This window comes from Meriones unguiculatus, chromosome 8 (assembly GCF_030254825.1).
Source record: "Meriones unguiculatus strain TT.TT164.6M chromosome 8, Bangor_MerUng_6.1, whole genome shotgun sequence".
NCBI lineage: Eukaryota > Metazoa > Chordata > Mammalia > Rodentia > Muridae > Meriones > Meriones unguiculatus.
The window spans coordinates 74622102-74634244 of NC_083356.1; the positions used below are offsets into that span (position 1 = coordinate 74622102).

At 49.1% G+C, this 12143-nt stretch overlaps 1 long non-coding RNA gene and 1 other non-coding gene across 2 annotated transcripts; one reads left to right on the plus strand and one right to left on the minus strand.

Moving 5' to 3' along the window:
- Positions 1–1383: 1383 nt before the first annotated feature.
- LOC132656166 (U6 spliceosomal RNA) lies at positions 1384–1490 on the plus strand. The gene has a single exon (XR_009594089.1). It is a non-coding gene; the product is annotated as a U6 spliceosomal RNA (small nuclear RNA).
- A 231-nt stretch (positions 1491–1721) lies between these two features.
- On the minus strand, positions 1722–11535 carry LOC132655879 (uncharacterized). Its single transcript, XR_009593798.1, has 3 exons — positions 11394–11535; positions 5210–5394; positions 1722–5063 (listed from the first exon to the last, which is right to left on the minus strand). It is a non-coding gene; the product is annotated as an uncharacterized LOC132655879 (long non-coding RNA).
- Positions 11536–12143: the final 608 nt, after the last annotated feature.

The window sequence follows — 12143 nt, forward strand, 5'->3', positions numbered from 1 at the left end:
AAGCCCAGCTATTTAGCCAGGAAAATGTCAAAGTCTGGCCATTGGCATACAGCGGCTCTTCCAGCCCATAAAAATGCCAGGTCTCTAGTTAGAGCTTTTAATAACCTGGCCCCAAAGCCGGCAAGATGTTTCCGTGGGTAAAAGCGCTTTCCACCAAGGCTGGCGACTTGAGTTGGTCCCCAGGTGTCACATAGTAGAAGGACGGAACCAGCTCCTGCAAGTTGTCCTCTGACCTCCACATGCATGCCATGGTATATTTGAACACACACTCACGGGAACTCACTAAATAGATAATTTTTCTAATTTTTAACCAAAAGGAAAAAAAGATCGGCATGGTGATACATGCCTTTAATCTCAGCACTAGAGCAGAAGCAGAAAGATTTCTGAGTTCAAGACCAATCTGGTCTACATGCATAGTGCGTCCCAGACCAGCCAGAGCCACATGATGAGAGAGAGAGAGAGAGAGAGAGAGAGAGAGAGAGAGAGAGAGAGAGAGAGGAGACCTGGCCCCAGGATGACTCGCTGCTGGTGGGATAGGAAGTCTTCCAGGAGAGTTGAAGGGCTTTTGGGTCCAGAGAAAGTCCCTCCCACCAGCAGCCCAGCTGTGCAGTCTGGCAAAGGCTCTGCCTCCCTCCCTCCCCTAAGGCCTAACAGGGGACCAGGCCTGGAGAGGGAGTCCAGCTGGGACTCTTGAGAGAAGCATCTGGAGTCCCAAAGCCACCTCGCCTCTGCTCCATTGCTTCTGCTATTGACATGAGGACAGTGTGTGTGAAATCTCTGCCCACAGAGCTGACCTTCCACCAGGGAGGGGAGGCAGAGGCATGGCTGTAAGCAGGGTCCTGGGGCACCATGAGCTTGGAGTCAGAGAGTTCCAGGGCGGAGGACTCTGCCTCTGGAGCGACCTGGGTCACCTCCACTCCCTCTCCTAAAAATTCTATTAGCCCTGAGCCTGCAGATGTGCAAGGAGTCTCTTGAGAGCCTCCGGAAGAACAGGGAGAATTTCCTTAAGAAATGACCGGATCATCAGATTATTATGTGTTTTGGTTACACACAAGTTCTTTTTCATTATTAAAAAAAATAAAATCTACACAGGAACACCAGAGGCAAAAATATTTTGTTCAGTCCTGTCCAATGTTGTTTTTCCCTCTGCATTTGTAGACAATTGTAGACAATTTTGAACAAGAAAAACTGCAGTTTTAGGGCTGGAGAGATGGCTCAGTGGTTATGAGCAGCGGCTGTTCTTCCAGAGGACCCGAGTTCAGTCCCCAGCACCCACATTTCCACTGACAACTGTCTGCAATCCAGCTCTAAGTGATCTGACTCCCTCATAGAGACATACACGAAGGCAAAACACCAAACTACATAAAACAAAAATAAAATATAGTGCTCGCTTCGGCAGCACATATACTAAAATTGGAACGATACAGAGAAGATTAGCATGGCCCCTGCGCAAGGATGACACGCAAATTCATGAAGCATTCCATATTTTTCAATTTGTCTTTCAACTGACTTTCTGAATTCTGCATAAAGAGGTTAATAAATATTAAAAAATAAAATAAAATAAAATATAAAAAGCCTTGCAGTTTCCTGATCTACTTTTCCTTCTTAATATTCTGAACTCTTCTTTCTTCCTTCCTTTCTTTCTCTTCCTTCCTTCCTTTCTTTCTTTTGTTCTACTTTTTCTCTTTTTCTTTATCTCTTTCTTTTCTTTCTTTCTTTCGAGACAGGGCTTCTCTGTGTTACAGAGCCTTAGCTGTCCTAAACTCAATTTGCAGAACTCACAGAGATCCGCCTGCCTCTGCCTCCCACAGTGCTGGGATTACACCACTCCGCCCAGCTCTGAACTGTTTCTTTACCAACAACCAGACCTATGCTTGATTTGTGTCAGACTGGTTGGGGTCTTGTCTAAGTTGTTTTTGTTTGTAGTTTTTGTTGTCATTTAAATTTTAGTGTGTGACTACTTTGTCTGCATGTATTATTAATCCCAATGGCCAAATCAATTAAAGAGATCAACTAATTAAAGCAAGTTTTAAAAATCATGTTCACAGGCTGCCTCCCCCTCAGGTGGGGTTCTAGAGGTTAGCCTCAGAGATATGAGGAAGACAAGGCTTTTAGAGCTCCAGTAGGGGTTGTCAAATGGGGTATTTAGTAGACAAAATAGGTGGGGTACAGGAGCAGGACATAAGCATACCCATCAGTCCTCAGGACATCCTGAAATAAGACAGGGTTGCAGGGTGGGCAGAACAGTCACTCAGGTGGTCCTTTGAAACAAAGGTAGGGTTGCAAGATGGTTATAAACAACTTTTTGAAACAGACATGATCGCCATCCCTGGAACAGGCGGTACAGAACCATTTGTAGTTAAGGTTACAGGTGGGGCATAGCCCAGTCCTTGAGAAATGAGGTTTAACCATAAACTGAGCCTATTTTGTATTTAAGACAAAGTGGCTTTTAAGCCTAAAATGGACGCAGGCTGGTTGTCTTATGAGTCCCTGTCAAACCCTTGATAGGGTCTTAGCATTCTTTATCTGAGGGGAAATGCATCAAAAGATGCATTACTCACTCACAAATTACACCTATTTGGTAAGCATAGATAGAACAAATATTTTAAAGCCATGTAATCATGGTGTGCCAATGATTTCTACAGGTAGCCACCTGTCCCCTCTGCCAAGGAATTTCCTTGGACCTAATACTCCAGCCCTTTCTTGAGCATGAGGGGCGATGTAATCTCTGTAACTACTTCCTGCTGAAATCGGGATTCCTTTGTCAGGGCCCAGAAACTCGAAATATTAACCAAAGTTCATGAGGGGATTAGGGCAAGAGGGTACTGATCAGAAGCATCTGGTTAGCTGACCCAGCTGAAGTGACAGGGAGCAGTCACACTGACTGAACTGGCTTAGATCCGTTTTCAGCAAGTCCGGGGCTTTCCGGTTTTGTGGGACTACCCGAGGCTGGCATGGAGCAGTCTGTAGCCAGCCGCTGATTTCTGGGTGGTGTCTACAAGTTGGGTGAAACTCTGCCGAAGCATATACAGACGAGGGCTGGAAGTTGTTAACAAACTTAAAGGAAACTTTTATATTTCAAGCTTCTCTATCAGGCGAGGGCAATAGGCAGGGAAGCTCAGGCCGTTGTTGACAGGAGTTCTTATCTGGAGTCCATTAGAGCTGAGGTGGATCCAAGTCTTAGGACTTTTTTTTTTTTTTTTTACTCCCTGAAGCTTATATTACCATTGTTTATAATTGTCATAACTTATTTAGACTATTTATACCCTCGGATGTTTAGAACTTAAATTATTTTTAGACCTTTGTAATTTAAATAAACCTTAATTTTTTTAATTTTTTGAGACTGGTGTAATCTTGATATTCACAGGAGAAAAATCAATCCCACCATTTTAGGGCTAAATTTAAAGCAAGCTTTATTAAATATTAAATACTGACCAAGAGATGGACTTTGGTCAGGACCACTTCCTGAAATTTCCTAGCTGGAATGGCCTTGAGTCATGTGTTGCAAGAGTTTATAAGGACAAGCCTATAGGCCACTGTACTTTCTCCTTTAAACAGTGTAAGTTACATCTGAAACCTGTTTAATACAAAGCCTGTTAGTAAGGCGAACCTGCCTGTGAGTTTGCCTTTTTCATCAAGTGACCCGATAGCTCCAGAAGAGTGAGGCCTTGTTTTCAGATGCGAAATAGATTGACCAGCAGCTGCTGCTAAACTGATGAAGCCACAGTTAGCCATCAACACCATTAGAGTTCTGAGAAGGATAAATTCCAGCAGGAAGTATAGTCAAAATGGCCTCAGTATCGATTAAAATGACAAGGAGACTTAGCCGATACCTAGAGAGCTGCCCTGGTGGCTTGATGATTTCGCCAGGGACAGCAGTGCATCTTCAGCTACCGCACAGGACAGCACCAGCTGTTGGCTGGTTGACCCAGGTCTGAGATTTTCCGGTAGAGGAGGAACCTGGGGGACAAACCTACTTTGGCAAGGCAGAGTAGGGTAATCAACGCAACAGTGTCCACAGTTTCTGCAGGGCCCTAGCGGCAGGCAATGCATGGTCAGTTTTTCCCAGTGGTTAGCGTCACCACAATCCAGGTCTGTGCACCACCCGTCTTCTTTGGAGACTTTAGGGTTCCCAGTAGGGACATGTCTGGTACCCAAGGGGGCCAGAAGAAGTCAGTTCTCCTGGGGCTGGAGTGGAGAGCTGGGGTGCCAGTGCTTGAGCCTGCGTCCTCTGCTAGAGCAGCCAGTGCTCTTAACTGCTGTGCCGTCTCTCTAGCTCCTCGGCAGGGTTTTGTTCTGTTTTGTTTCTATTATTTTGTTTTTGGCTGCACTCAGTGTTCTCTTATTTATATTGAGGTGGTGGCTGGGAAGTCTCTGCTGCCTGAGCGGGAGGGTCTGAGTCGGATCGCCAGCACCCTTGAGGAGAGGATGCTGAGACCCAGTGCAGGGATGTGAGGTGGAGAACACAGGATCCCTGTAGCTCACTGGCGGAGTCAGAGCTGGCTTGGTAGGCACCTGCTGGCAAGTCTGACAACCGGGGTTCAATCCCTGGTCCAGACAAGGTGGAGCGAGAACAGACTTGTGTGTGCCGTCTCCTGACTCCACGTGAGCGGCGTTTTGAGGTGTTCCTTCTGAATGTCACCAAGCCGTCATTTACCCTCCCGCTCAGCCGAGACTTTGAGCTGGCAAGATTCTTCTACTTACAATTTTGTGCACTTGGACTCTACTCTGCCTTATTTTCTCTCCCCTTTCTTCTGGTTCCGTCCTTTCTGTTTCTCTTCTCTTTTCTCTTGGCCCTCTTTGAGTTGTTTCGCTTTCTCTTCCTCTCTCTGCTGATGTGGACTACCTCCCTCTCTTCATTTGTGGCTGCCGAAGTATCGGTGTGGGCTGATGCTCAGTGGGTAGAGCACTTGCCCAGCTTGTGCCCAGCCCTGGGTCCCTTCCCCAGCACCATATGCCCCAGATGTGCTGGTGCACACCTGTGATCCCAGCACTCAGAGGGAAGATGAGGACTTCAGGGACAGCCTTGACTTAGTTCAACTCCAGCCTGGGCTACCTGAAACCTATCTCAAAAGAAAGGAAAAACAAAAAGTTAATGTGTGAATTTACAAGGTTGAGACACTATACCCGTCATTTTCCAAACGTTTGCTTTAAATCCCAACCAGCTCTTCCAGGCAGTGTGTGTTCAAGAGTGGCACCTCCGACTTACCCTTTCTTCTCAGGTTCTCAGTCCTCCTGGGGTCACGTTCCTGATTGGTATCTTCTCTAGGACTTGCTCACAGCCTTGGAGGGAAGCTTGGGGTCATCTGTAACCCCATGTCTCTCTCTTCACTCTTCCCTTCACACTTCCCCCTGCCTCGAGTTTCCCTTCTCCTTCCCTGTTTTTGTTGCATTCTGAGAAAAAAAAAAAAAGTCTATACTTGCCTTGTTTTGGTTTCCATTGAGTAAGATCTCTGGCTGGTCTAGAACGATGAGTTTGCTTTTTGTTTTTTAACTTGTATATTTCTTTCTTTCTGCTGGGAGGAGCATGTTCATGTCACGGTGCATGTATGGAGGTCAGAGGACAACTTTCAGGAGTCAGTCCTTGCCACCATGTGAGTCCCAGGGATGGAACTCGGGTCATGAGCCTTGGTGCCACATGCCTTCACCCAGCTAGCCATCCGAAGAGCCCTGGGTAGCCGGGTGTGGTGGCGCACGCCTGTAATTCCAGGACTCAGGAGGCAGAGGCAGTCAGATCTCTGTGAGTTTGAGGCTATCCTTGTCTACAAGGTGAGACCAGGAAAGCTAAGACTACACAGAGAAACCCTGTGTGTTTTACTTGAAATGCTCATTTCACTTCCAGAAGTTTTGTTTACATTGGAGTCTCACCCGGGGCTGGGTGAATAGCTCAGTTGTAAAGTGCTGGATGAGCAAGGCCAAAGACCCAAGTTTGAGCATCAGAACTCATACACAAAGGCCGTCACGGTGGCTGGGCACTTGCAATGTCAGCGCTGGGAGGTGCAGACGGGTGGACCTGTGGGGCACACTGGCCTGCCGGGCTACCGTGATCAGCAAGCTCCAGGTGCAGTGAGGGACCTGGCCTCAAACACTAAGGGCCAAGGAGTGGCTCTGTGTCTAAAGTGCTCGCTGTGCAGTGTGAAAACATGTGATGCTGGGTCAAAGTTTCAGACCCCATGATTCCACCGAGACAGGGGAAGGCCTGGAACCAACTACCTGGCCAGACTAGCCCTTTCTGCAGGCTCTGGGCTTGACCACGAGATCCTAGCTCATGAATACAATAGACAGCAATCAAGGAACACACTTACACACGCATGCACAGGCACACACACACCTGCCCACATACATGTGAATACACATGCATGTAAACCACGCACACACGAGGAAAAAAAAAAGAAACAACCTAGGATTGACCTCTGGTTTCCACATACAAAGGTATGCATGAGCACCCACGGACATGAACTGAACACACGTGTACACACGTCTGTCCTTTGTCACCTTTATCACTCGGCACCTTAGTGCCACGGAACAGGTAATTCATTGACTGGTCCATGTTCTCAATCAGAGACACCCCTACTCAGAGATATTAGGTATCTGCAGTCCTTCCCAGATCTCACCTCCGTAGGCTTGCTTTTATGCGTAAATCCATCTCTGCCCATGAGGTCATGGCTCCGGTTGACTCAGAGCCTTTGCTCAACATTTGCCTTCAGAAAGGACTTGCTGAGCTTCCAACCAATGCTGCTGTTCAAAACCCCCAGCTTGAATCCCTCCATCCTGTAGTCGCCATGGAAACCAGGCCTCCAGCATCCTGGTCCACCTGGATCATCCAGACAGACTGGTTCCACCTTCTGCCTGTGCACCCCAGCACCTCACTGCCCATGTTTCACTCTCTAGACACGCGAACCCCATTCTCGTTTGCTTGCTTGCCGTCTTCTGCCACTTTGGCTGGGTGCTGCCACCCTGGGTGGCCCAGCCAGGTTTGTTCCTAGCTTTCCCCTGTGGTTTTTTTCTTCCCTGAAAGCGCCCCTGCGAGGCCTTGCTGGCAGACCGGCACGGAGCCTGCCTTTGGTGGGCTAAGCCTGTATCTTCTTCCCGTCTGCCGCTTCTGAGCATTTGAGGGCTGGAAGACAGGGTTGGGGATCCCTGGTGCCTGTGCAGGTATGGAAGGGCCACGTGTGGACAAAGGTGTGCCCCAGAAGCCAGAAGAGGCACCAGATCCCCTGGAGCTGGGGTTACAGGTAGAGCAACATACAGATACAGTTGCCCACAGATGTGCATCAACAGATACACACGTTCACACACACAATTAAAAATAAAATAGCTAAAAGTTAAAGAGGTTGCATATGACCATGCAGCTCGGTCTGTGTTTATGTCTGGTTGTTGGAGGGTCTATGTGTGTTTGAATGTCTTGCTCTGTAGTTTTTGGGCTGGCCTCAGATTCAATCCTTTTACCTCAGCCTCTTACGTGCTCACACTGTAACTATGCACCAGCACACCCAGCTCTCAAGTGTTTGTATGTGTATGGAAGACACTTTCCAAAGTGCCTACTGTGTATTGGGCCTCTCTCTCTCTCTCTCTCTCTCTCTCTCTCTCTCTCTCTCTGAGACAGGGTCTCACTGTGTCTCCTTGGATGTACTCAACTTGTTATGAAGACCAGGCTGACCTCTTGCCCACATCCGTCCAGCCTAGGTGCCAGGCTCTTTACTAAAGCTTTTTACCAGGCTCTTCAAGACATTGCCACCCACGACATGAACTTCCATTGTTCATAACTTAAGACAAGTGACGCCAGGCAGTGGTGGTGCACGCTTTTAATCCCAGCACTCGGGGGACAGAGGCAGGTGGATCTCCAAGTTTGGGGCCAGCCTGGTCTACAGAGGGAGTTCCAGGACAGCCAGAGCTACACAGAGAAACCCTGTCTCAACACACACACACACACACACACACACACACAGCTGGGCATGGTGGCTCAGGCCTGTAATCACAACACTCAGGGAGGCAGAGGTATGTGGATCAATGTGAATTCAAGGCCAGCCTGGTCTACAAAACTAGGCCATGCCAAGCCTATACAGAGAAACTCTGTCTCGAAAAACAAATGAAAAAAAAAAAAAAAAAAAAAAAGAAGAAGGAAAGAAAGTACAGTGGTACAAACCTTTAACCTCAGCACTCCAGAGGCAGAGGCAAGCAGATCTCTGTGTGTTTGAGGCCAGTCTGGTCTACAGAGCAAGGACTGCCAGAACAATATATATGAGACCCTGTCAAAACAAAAAACAAAAAACAAAAAACCCACATGGCAGCTCACAGCTGTCTGTAAGACCAATTCCAAAGGATTACTTCATATTAATGCATATATAAAATAAATTAAATTAATTATTTTTAAAAAAAGGATAAATTGAGGCTCAGCAAAACCAGGAAGGTCCAGTTTCAGCCTCCTGATTCACAGCTCCAAACCTTCCACTCCCTACCCCTGCGGGCGATTGACAGGTGATAGAGATATGCTTACCACAGATTACAAACTCACACTTGGCCTTTGCCCCACGCCCCTGTGGTAAGCAGCCTCTCAGCTCTGTGTCTTCACTAGCTATACTAAAAACCTTCCCACAAACCAGGTGTAGCCGGGCCTTAGGGGAAAGCCAGGTCACTGAGAAACGTGTTATGGACCCTCCCCATGTCTGGAGAGCCACCTCCTGGCTCCCAGATTCCGCCCCAGCAGGGGTCGTGAGCTAGCTAGTCATATTTGGGCTTCAGCTAACCGGCAAAGACAATCCTAAGGTGTTTTCTCAAGCTGTCTGAAGAAACAACCCTGCAGTGCGGCTTCCTGCTGAGATAGCCTCTGCTTCCCCTGGCGCCCTTTCCCACGTGGCCGGAAGACTACGGGCTCTATCTTACCCTGTGCAGGAGGAGAGAGCGTGGGTTGGAATGTGTCTCCTGATAACAGGGTTTGTGAAGGGCTGGGATCAGGGTGAGCTGACCGTCCCAGGCTCTCAGGGATGTGTGGGGCTGGGTGATAAGGGCTCTCTGCAGGGGCCTTGGACCTGAAACCCTGCTATGGAGCAGAGCTGAGAAAGGGACCCAGACCTGGGTCACATGTGCAAGGAGCTTACCATCCTGTGGTGCAGAAGGAAGAGGGGGAGGAAGGCTAGGTCCCCAGAGAGTCCCAGGAGGCCGTGAGAAGAGCATGCAGCTTGTATGTATGTATGTATGTATGTATGTAGCCACCAAGCCCTTGATCCGATCCCACGGACACCACACGGAATGACTGAGCTAAACAGCATAATCTGCTGGGCCTGGTGACACAGGCCTGGAGTCCAATGCTTGGGGGTAGAAGCAGGATGATCTCTAGTTTGAGACTATCCTGAGCTACACAGGGTGATCTGTCTTTAAAATATACATGAGGGCTGGGGTAGAGCTTAGTTGACAGAGGTCTCAACTACATGACTCAGGACCTGCAGGCCGGACGATCAGAAGTTCAGTTATCCTGTCCCCAGAGTGGATTTGAGGCCAGCCGAAGCAACAAAATCATCATCATAATAATATATTATTATTATTAAAATAATGATGGTAGCCATGCATGGTGACATTTGCCTTTAATCCCGGCACTCCAAGAGGCAGAGGCGGGCAGATCTCTGTGAGTTCAAGGCCAGCCTGGTCTACAAAGTGAGTTCCAGGACAGCCAGGGCTACAACTAGAGAAACAAAAACAAAAATAAATAAATAAACAAAAAACAAAAGTCAATAAATCAATAAAATAATGAAGGTAGCGGTGATGATGAATGGATACATGAGCGTGAGTTCTGACATAAGTTCAGGCTTGACCTCACAGCCCACCTCATCCCTTAGTAGGTGGCAGGTGGCTTTGTCCTGTAGGTGCCAGTCCTCCATCCTGAGGTAGGTATGAGTTTTATGCTCACAATGGAGCCTAGTGCCCCCAGAACTCTCAGCAAGCAGCCTTCACAGCACAATGTTGGTGACCTGAGGGACAGGTGGCCAAGGAGTGAGCCTGTTCTGTTCCTACAAGGCCATGTGGAAGTCTGCAATAGCCATGCCAGGAAGGTGGCAGAGACCTGGGCGGGCTCCAGAGTCTGGGACGGGAAAAGCTGTGAAGGAGCCAGAGGTTGGTGGGGAGAGAGACCAAGAACCCTTTACTCCCTGCTAGTTAGGGTCAGGGTTCTTCTAGGGCTCTGTACCGATCTCCATCAACCGCAGACACAGCTAGCAGCCTCTTCCACATGCCGCCGTGCCCTGAAGAGTTTCTGATTGCTCCAAACCTTCACACCATCTCTGGTCTCTCCAAACTGCTCCACACCACACAGCAGCACCAAATGACACAGCGAACACTACACCTTCTTTCTCGGCTCTCATATTTATACTCCTGGAGTCCCAGGCCACGCCCCTCTCCATGTGTGTTACACGTGGAAGGCAGTTACAAGCTGGCCAAAGCCACGCTCCGCATGCGACAGTTAGCCGGTGTGGACAAACTATAGCCCAACTAAAATGCCACACTTGGGATTAAAGCAAAAGCATATTTACAAAACATGGCTGAGCTTACAAAGAAACTGAAACTTCCGTTACAGAGGCGTCTATTGTCATAGCTGCCTCTAGATGGGTTCCTTGCCACCACCAGCCAGGGTCCACCCAGGGTGACCAGAGTCCCCGGAAGCTATGTGCTGAAACACAGGGCCTCTAGCAGGGTCCCCTCAGCTTTGAGCGGGGCCCTGGGTAGGCAGCTGATGAACTGGATCGTCAGAGCCCTGGCTCCCTCGGCAGGGAAGAGCACAAGAGTCTCACTACAACGCAGTCTTTAGAAGAACACTTCTTGCACATAAGAACACTGAGGACAGCCCTGTGTGGGGCATCGGCCTCCGCTCACTCCAGAGGGCACAGCCTGAGGCGGACAGTGCAGGTGGGAGGGAGCAGACACGGGGTCAAGAGCGTCCTCGCTGCCCTAGGACTCCTAGGTGTTGCGTTGTTGCAACCCAAGAGCCCCCTGACTCAGCAGGGGGTTATTAATAGCCCTGGCAGTTTCCCCGGGGAACCAGCTCTGCCAGGGCCCAGTCAAAAGGACTTCCACACAGGGCCTCCCTCTATCCAGAGCTGGTCCCACAGCCCCTGGCTGCTGCTCCATACCCCCCTCCCCCAGCCCCCTGCTGCCCCAGAGCCCACCCTCTCTAGAAGGGACCACAGGCATTGATCCCCTCCCCACCTCTAAGCAATGCTTTATAGATCTTGGGGCTTAGGAACACCGCCTGGAAGGGACCTGGGCGGGGAAAGTAGGGGACAACATCCGGGCTATAAAGTCAGAGCCACCTGCAAACTCCAGCGGTTTCTGGTGTGGCAGCCTGCAAGGGTTCATTTAATAACACAGGGCTTTCGGTTCTCACTGTAAAGTGGGGGTCTTACTGAGACTTCTCATTTCCGGCTTTGCTGTGAGGGCGAAGCGCAGCAGTTGTCACCAGGAGCAAGCTTTGGGGCTGACGTCATGTCATCCATCGCTGTTACGGCATCTCTGGGTCCTCCACACACCGTGCTGTCCCCATGGCCTAAGCTGGGTTTCTGTCGCCCCTCGCCCTCTAGCGTTCACACATTGTTTCGGCAGGCCTGCGTGGACTCTGTTTCTTTTCAGAATTCTTTGTTCTTTTTTTCTTTTCTTCTCCTTCCCTCTCTCCTAACTACCTCTCTCTCTTCCTTTTTTTTTTTTCTTCTTTTTTTATACTTGGTTTTTGAGACAGAGTGTCCTGTAGCCCAAGCTGGCCTGCAATTCTCTATTTAGCTTGAATTCCTTACCCTCCCTCCCTCCTCCCAAGCGCTAATATGCCCCCTCCCTCTGAAAGCTCTGAAGACCAGACAGACTGCTTTGGGCATCCTTGGGAAGAGCCTTGGCTTACTGGGTGCTGGAAAAGGAAGCTTGGCCTTCTGCATGTTAAGGCGGCACTCTTTTCAACTGGGTACATCTTCAACCCCATACGGCATCCTCCTGACCCAGGCCTCTGTTATGTACACACAGTACAGCAGACTAAACATGGAGACAGGGGCGTCCCCCTTCTCTTTGGGAGCTCAGAAAGCTGGACAGAATGATTTGAATACCTGTGAGCCAAACCCTGGGTTCCAGACTCTCGAAGTTGGACAAACCACAAGGTTTCTGAACTCCTG